This window comes from Tachyglossus aculeatus, chromosome 23 (genome assembly GCF_015852505.1).
Source record: "Tachyglossus aculeatus isolate mTacAcu1 chromosome 23, mTacAcu1.pri, whole genome shotgun sequence".
Taxonomy (NCBI): Eukaryota; Metazoa; Chordata; class Mammalia; order Monotremata; family Tachyglossidae; genus Tachyglossus; species Tachyglossus aculeatus.
In genome coordinates this window covers 29654624-29661608 of record NC_052088.1, presented here as the reverse complement: position 1 = coordinate 29661608, position 6985 = coordinate 29654624, and the positions used below count along the sequence as shown (strand labels likewise).

General features: G+C 43.5%; 1 non-coding gene across 1 annotated transcript; it reads right to left on the bottom strand.

Moving 5' to 3' along the window:
- Nucleotides 1-6595: 6595 nt before the first annotated feature.
- LOC119944901 lies at nt 6596-6733 on the bottom strand. The gene has a single exon (XR_005456042.1). It is a non-coding gene; the product is annotated as a small nucleolar RNA SNORA7 (small nucleolar RNA).
- Between the last annotated feature and the right edge of the window lie 252 nt (nt 6734-6985).

The window sequence follows — 6985 nt, the reverse complement described above, 5'->3', positions numbered from 1 at the left end:
CGTCTCTATATGTTGCCAACGTGTACTTCCCAAGCGCTTAGTACAGTGCTGTGCACACAGAAAGTGCTCAATAAATATGATTGAATGAATGAATGAACCTGATTTTCTTGTATACACCCCTGAGTTTAGTACAGTGCCTGACACATAGTAAGCACTTAACAAATGCCACAGTTGTTATTATTATTATTTAAGGGGTGGGAACCAGGTCATTGGGATTGTGGGGGGAAGCAGTGTGGCCTAGTGGAGAAAGCATGGGCCTGAGAGCCAGAGGATTTGGGTTCTAATTCCAGCTTTGCCATTTGCCTGTGGTGTGACCTTGGGCAAGGCACTTAACTTCTCTGTGCCTCAGTTTCCTCAACTGCAAATGAGGATTCAATACCTGTTCTCCCTCCCACTTAGGCTGTGAGCCCCATGTAGGGCAGGGAGTTTGTCTGATCTGATTAGCTTGTATCTATCCCAGTGCTTAGAGCTTAGAAAAGTGCTTGTCACTTATTAAGCGCTTAACAAATACAACTGGAGAGAGAGAGAGAGAGAGAGAGAGAGAGAGAGAGAGAGAGAGAGAGAGAGAGAAGCTGGACTAAAGTGGAACAAAGTACTTTAAGGGGGAATAAAAGTCTTTAGGGAGGGCATCAAAATCCTCACAGCCAAAGTCTCCACAGCTCTTGAAGGCAAACACTGGCTTAGAGCAGGTTGCAACTCTCGGACTGTGCCCTTGAAGGAAAATCATTAATACGGTGTCTCATTAGTCCATTTTGGAGCAAAATCCATGCGCTCACTCATTCATTCAATCGTAGTTATAGAGCACTTACTGTCTGCAGAGTACTGTACTAAGCACTTGGGAGAGCATACTACATTAAACTGACACATTCCCTGCCCTGAATCGAGGATTGAAGAACGGCGTCAACTGAATGCTCAAAATGAAATAAAGCAGAATCCTCCATCTAGGGCTGGGAATGTGTCAGTTTATTGCTGCATTACACTCTCCCAAGCAGCTCTACCCATTGGAATGGGAATGAAGATTGCCCTCTGGTTAAATGCTTAAAAAAACAAAACAAAACCCAAAGACATAAAAATGCACCTGAAGTCGAGCAAAGCTGGAGGTTCAGCTACCTCAAGGAAGACGTGCAAATTTATCTGACTCATTGGGAAATAGGTGAAGAGCTGTATTTTTAGCCAATCGGTTTCACTGCAATGTGTTTCCAAGGCAGATTGATTCCAGTAGAAGTGTTCCCGAGTCACAGCAGGGATGTAGAAAGGCAGGTTCACTGCTGCATACATGTTCTGCACACTTCTTTCCCCGCTGAGATTTGCCCCGATCGCCAAGAGGAAAATGGGTTAACATAGCAACCGTGCCAAAAAAAGCAGACTAATATTCTGCTAGCTCCTGGATTTTGCTGGGCAGATAACACTGCCTGCTTTGAGGAAAGGCAGAACTATACAAAAAAATATTGCAAGAATCTGGTCACTTTATTGACCATGCTGAAGGTAAATTTATTTGTATTTGTTTCCCTTATGAGGGAGTGAGCTCTTTGTGAGCCTGGAATGTATCACTTTGTCTTCTGTGGTATTCATTAAGCACTTTCTCTGCGCTAAGTGCTGGGGAGGGTGCAATACAATCAGATCAGATACAATCCCTGTCCCAAGTGGGGCTCAGAGTCTAAGGAGGAGGGAGAATAGGTGTTTAGTCACCAGTTTACAGTTGAGAAAACTGAGGCACAGAGAAGTTAAGTGATTTGTCTTACATTCCGCAAGTGGCAGAACTTGGATTAGAATCCACGTATTCTTGTTCTCAGTCCTTTCACTAAGCCCCACTGCTTTACTCATTCTGTACTTCCCAAACACCTAGCACACTGCCCTACACCAAGAGGGAACTCAATAAATGCTACAGCAAAAATGACTACTACTTGCATTCTTCTTCTCCTCCTATTCTTCCTCTTTCTTCTCCTAGTCAAATGAAGAAAGCATCTCATATTGCCATGATACACTTCCTCAAAACGGGTGCACTGTCAGATGTTTTCATGTGCATCACGACTTGTATTTACCAGACACCTGGAGAAGGGTATAGACTGGCTACCCGTCAATCAATTGAATTTATTGAGCACTTAATCGGTGTAGAGCACTGTACTAAGTGCTTGGAAGAGTACAATATAACAATATAAAAGACACATTCCCTGCCTACGGTAATTTTACAGTTTAGAGGGGGAGGAATTATCTTACATAAACTAAGCAAACCTAATTTTTCCTTTCCCTACATGAGACACGCTCTGAAGTTTGCATCGTTTTCATTTTCTAAGGGAGAATGATTGAACCGTTTTTCTCCCCTGAGCTCCTCTCTCCCACATTGAAGCCGCTTGAGTTGTGCAGTTATGGTGTGCATCAGACAGATGCTGTACCATAAACACCAGAGAGTGTTATGAACGGGAGTATAGATGGCTATGAATCAGGTGGCGTTTTCCAGCATGGCATAGTGGATGGAGCATGGGCCTGGGAATCAGAAGGTCATGGATTCTAATCCTGGCACTGCCACTTGTCTGTTGTGTGACCTTGGGCAAGACACTTCACCTCTCCGGGCCTCAGTTACCTCCTCTGGAAAATGGGTATTGAGACTGTGAGCCCCATGTGGGACAGGGATTGCGTCCAACCTGATTTACTTGTATCCTCCCCAGCTCTTAGTAATAATAATAATCATAATAATAATTATGGTATTGTTAATCACTTACTATGTGCCAAGCACTGTTCTAAGTGCTGGGGTAGATACAGGGTAATCAGGTTGTCCCACGGGGGGCTTACACTTTTAATGACCACAGTATTGGAAGTCTGAATGTCAGGGGTTCTAATCCCGGCTCCACCACTTGTCTGCTGTGTGACCTTGAACAAGCCACTTAACTACTCTGTGCCTCAGTTACCTCATCTATAAAGTGGGGATTAAGACTGTGAGCCCCTCATGGGGCAACCTGATTACCCAACCAAACAGGAGCCAAGAATCTCACAAGAAAAAAGCAGCAGTACATCAAAAAGAGTTTGGCTGACCCATAAAAATTATGACAAAAAGAATGAGTGTAAATCTTCCTTTTGTTTGATTGAAAATGAGCTTCTTTCAATTTTTCTACCAGCAATCAATCAATAGTATTTATTGAGCATTTAACTATGTGCAGAACACTGTACTAAATGCTTAGGTAAGTACAATACAGTAGAATTGGTAGACATGATTCCTACCCATATAACATCATACTAAACACCCGGAAGAGAATAATAGCATTAATAATACTATGGCATTTGTTAAGCGCTTCACTATGCGCCAAGCACTGTAATAATAATAATAATGATGACATTTATTAAGTGCTTACTATGTGCAAAGCACTGTTCTAAGCACTGGGGAGGTTACAAGGTTGTCCCACAGGGGTCTCACAGTCTTAATCCCCATTTCACAAATGAGGGAACTGAGGCACAGAGAAATTAAGTGACTTGCCCGAAGTCACACAGCTGACAATTGGCAGAGAGGAGATTCGAACCCCTGACCCCTGACTCCAAAGCCCGTGCCCTTTCCAGTGAGCCACGCTGCTTCTCTAAGACCTGGGGTGGATACAAGCAGATCATGGTCCCTGCCCCACGTGGGGCTTACAGTCTCAATCCCCACTTTACAGAGAAGGTAACTGAGGCCCAGAGAATAAAAGTGTCAAAGGTCACACAGCAGACAAGTGGCGGAGCCAGGATTAGAACCCATGACCTTTGACTCCTAGACCCTTGCTTTATCTACTCTGTCACCTTGCTGCTCTAGTAGACACCATTTCTGCCTTAGAGTAGTTTACAACACAACGAGATCACAGACACTAAAATAACGTAAAGCCAGGATGAAGGAAAGTGGATATTTAGGTGAGTGTCCTCAAATATTCGTACGAAAGTCCTGCCAGAGGTTCTAAGTATACAAATGCTTGATAGTATTTCCACATCTACCCATCTGCCACTTTGTGCTAATTATGTCCTCGTGTAACCACAATTAAGAAGCATATGGTCTGAGGATTTACGATTTTACTTTCCCTTTCATGGCTGCTTAATATCATGGCTACATCACATTTCTCATAGGAAATTACATTGCCGTTTCTTCTAGGATTCACTGTGTCTTCTCCAAATGTCATTCAGGATCAGTGAAGAAAATGGAAAAAAAAAAAAAACTAGTCCCCTGTCATTAAATTGTTCAACTGTACTCTATCATGAAGTTAGCTTTATTGGCTCTCACAGTATTGAAGATCACAAATGCTTCTATGAAGGCTATTTCTCATCTGATCCATTTGTATGTGTCCTCTGTCTGTGTCTAATTTTGAAAGTTCATTTTGAAAAATCTCTCTCCTGAAGTTTCCTGACAACACCTAATCGTAGCATCCCTCATCTCCTCCAATGTCATAAGTAAAATAACTAGAAAATAAGATGGAAAATCAAAAGCGAGGTGATATATCTGTGACAAGGGAGATTTAAAAGGCTTACTGAAAAAAAGCTAGATTTCAACTCCCGCTATTAACCCATTTGAGTTTCGAACTTCATGTTTTACGAAAGATTTTTCAAAGTAGGTTTCCTAATCTGAATAGAAATATTTTAGGGCTGTCTCAGAACTGCAGTTGCTTCCTGAATTCATTAATAATAACAATAATAATGATGGCATTTGTTAAGCGCTTTCTATGTGCAAAGTGCTGGAGAGGTTACAAGTTGATCAGGTTGTCCCATGGTGGGGCTCACAGTCTTAATCCCCATTTACAGGTGAGGTAACTGAGGCACAGAGAAGTTAAATGACATCCAAAGTCACACAGTGGACAGTGGTGGAGCCGGGATTTGAACCCATAACCTGTGACTCCAAAGCCCGGGCTCTTTCTACTGAGCCACACTGCTTCTCTGTTTATTGCATTGCAGTGCAATAACTCTACTGTGTTCTCCCAAGCACTTAGTACAGTTTCTGAGCTCAGTGAACACTCAACAAATACTATTGACTGGGAAAAATTGGTGGATGATGATTTAGGACAGAGGGGCAGGGTTGAGGGAAAACACCAATTTTTTTTTTTTACTATTTTCCAAAGTTGTGTGTCAGCACATGTTCAAACGGTGTTCTTTTTGGAGAGTCACGTTAGGTATAATCATTTTACGACTGAAGTGTTTAAATTTTCCTTGTTTGGCAGCTAGAGCAAGGATCTTTTTGGATGTGGATGTGGAACAGGAAAAATGTGGGACAGGGATTGCATCTGACCTGATTATCCGGTGTCTATGGCAGAATTGAATCCAGTGCTTGGCACATAGTATCCAACGAATACCATCGGCACGATTATTAACAGGATGGAGACAACTGGAATCTGCTATTCCCAGCCCACAGTGAGACATTCTGCCTGAAACCCTCTGCAGCTGTATTTATTAATTATAGGCCACGTCTAAACTTGGGTCTAGGTATTTTGGGTTGGGTGTCGGAGTAGCCAATGGGATCACTGGATAGGGCCACCTTCAACTGTCACCTTCAATCCCAAAGTGTCAAAGGGTAGTAGTGCCGTTGTAGGAATTCATGACAGGTGGCTCGGCCCCCATCTATGCCTCTGTCACCGAAGCAGCTGGGAATGCAGATAGACTGGGCCACTGAGGCCTCTCTCAATCTCCGTCCTCTTTGCTGGATTCCAACTGATTTAGAACCTAGGACCTTTAGGATCATTCATTCAATGGTATTTATTGAGCGTTTACTGTGTGCAGAGCACTGTACTAAGCGCTTGGGAAGTACAAGTTGGCAACACATAGAGACGGCCCCTACCCAACAACGGGCTCATAGTCTAGAAAGGGGAGACAGACAACAAAACAAAACATGCAGACATGTAAGCTATGAGGTGGATACAAGCAGATCGGGTTAGTTACAGTCCCTGTCCCATGTGGGGCTCACAGTCTCAATTCCCATTTTACAGCTGAGGTAACAGAGGCCCAGAGAAGTGAAGTGATTCACCCAAGGCCACAGAGCAGACAAGTGGCAGGACTGGGATTAGAACTATGACCCTCAGGACTATGGCCTTTTCACTAGGCCAAGATGCTTTAAATATGGGAGAGCATTGGTCTGCCCATTGGGAAGTGACCTCCAGGGAGAAAGGAGGGAGAGAGCACGATGTCAATAGCAAGTAAGATGAGACAAGGTACGATGCATTATATTAGTTTGAGAGGGGCAAAGTGTCTGATCTGGGATGCAGTGGAAACAGAGCTACGATCAGTAGTGGGGAGAGAATTCATTTGAGTGCCTTAAAGCCATTGGTTTAGAGTTTCTGCTTGATGCATAGAGGGGTGGAAAATAACTGGAGATTATCAATCAGTTATTTCCAGCAAAACAGTTGTTACCACCAGCTATTTCTAGACAAACAGTTGTTACTACTCTCAAGTCGTTTCCGACCCACGGCAACACCACAGACACATCTCTCCCAGAACGCCCCGCTCTCCATCTGCAATCATTCTGGTAGTGGATCCAGGGAGTTTTCTTGGGAAAAATCTGGAAGCGGTTTACCACTGCCACCTTCCACGCAGTAAACTAGAGTCGCCACCCTCGACTCTCTCCCGCGCCGCTGCTGCCCAGCACGGGAGAGTTTTGACTTCTAGCAAATGGCCTTCCCCTCGCTAGCCACTGGCCAAGCTAGGAATGGAATGGGTAGGCCTCTGCTTCACTCTCCCTCCCGTCGTCGAGACTGGTAGAGTCCTGGAAAATCTCCAGGTGCAATCCTGAGAGGGGCTGTTACTACTGGGTATTCCTAATAATAAACCAGAAGTTTCTACCTGTTTTTATTAGGAAGAATTGTAAGTAATGGATTTGGAATGTTGACTGTAACATAAGCATATATCAACATGAACTTGAACTGATTCAGCAAGAAACTAATGACCTTTTTTCCTGACAGAGAGAAATATCTGACTCCTGATTTGCAGGTGTGATTTAAGTCCTTATGACATTTTAATTTAAGGCCGTATATGTGATACAAAAAGGGAT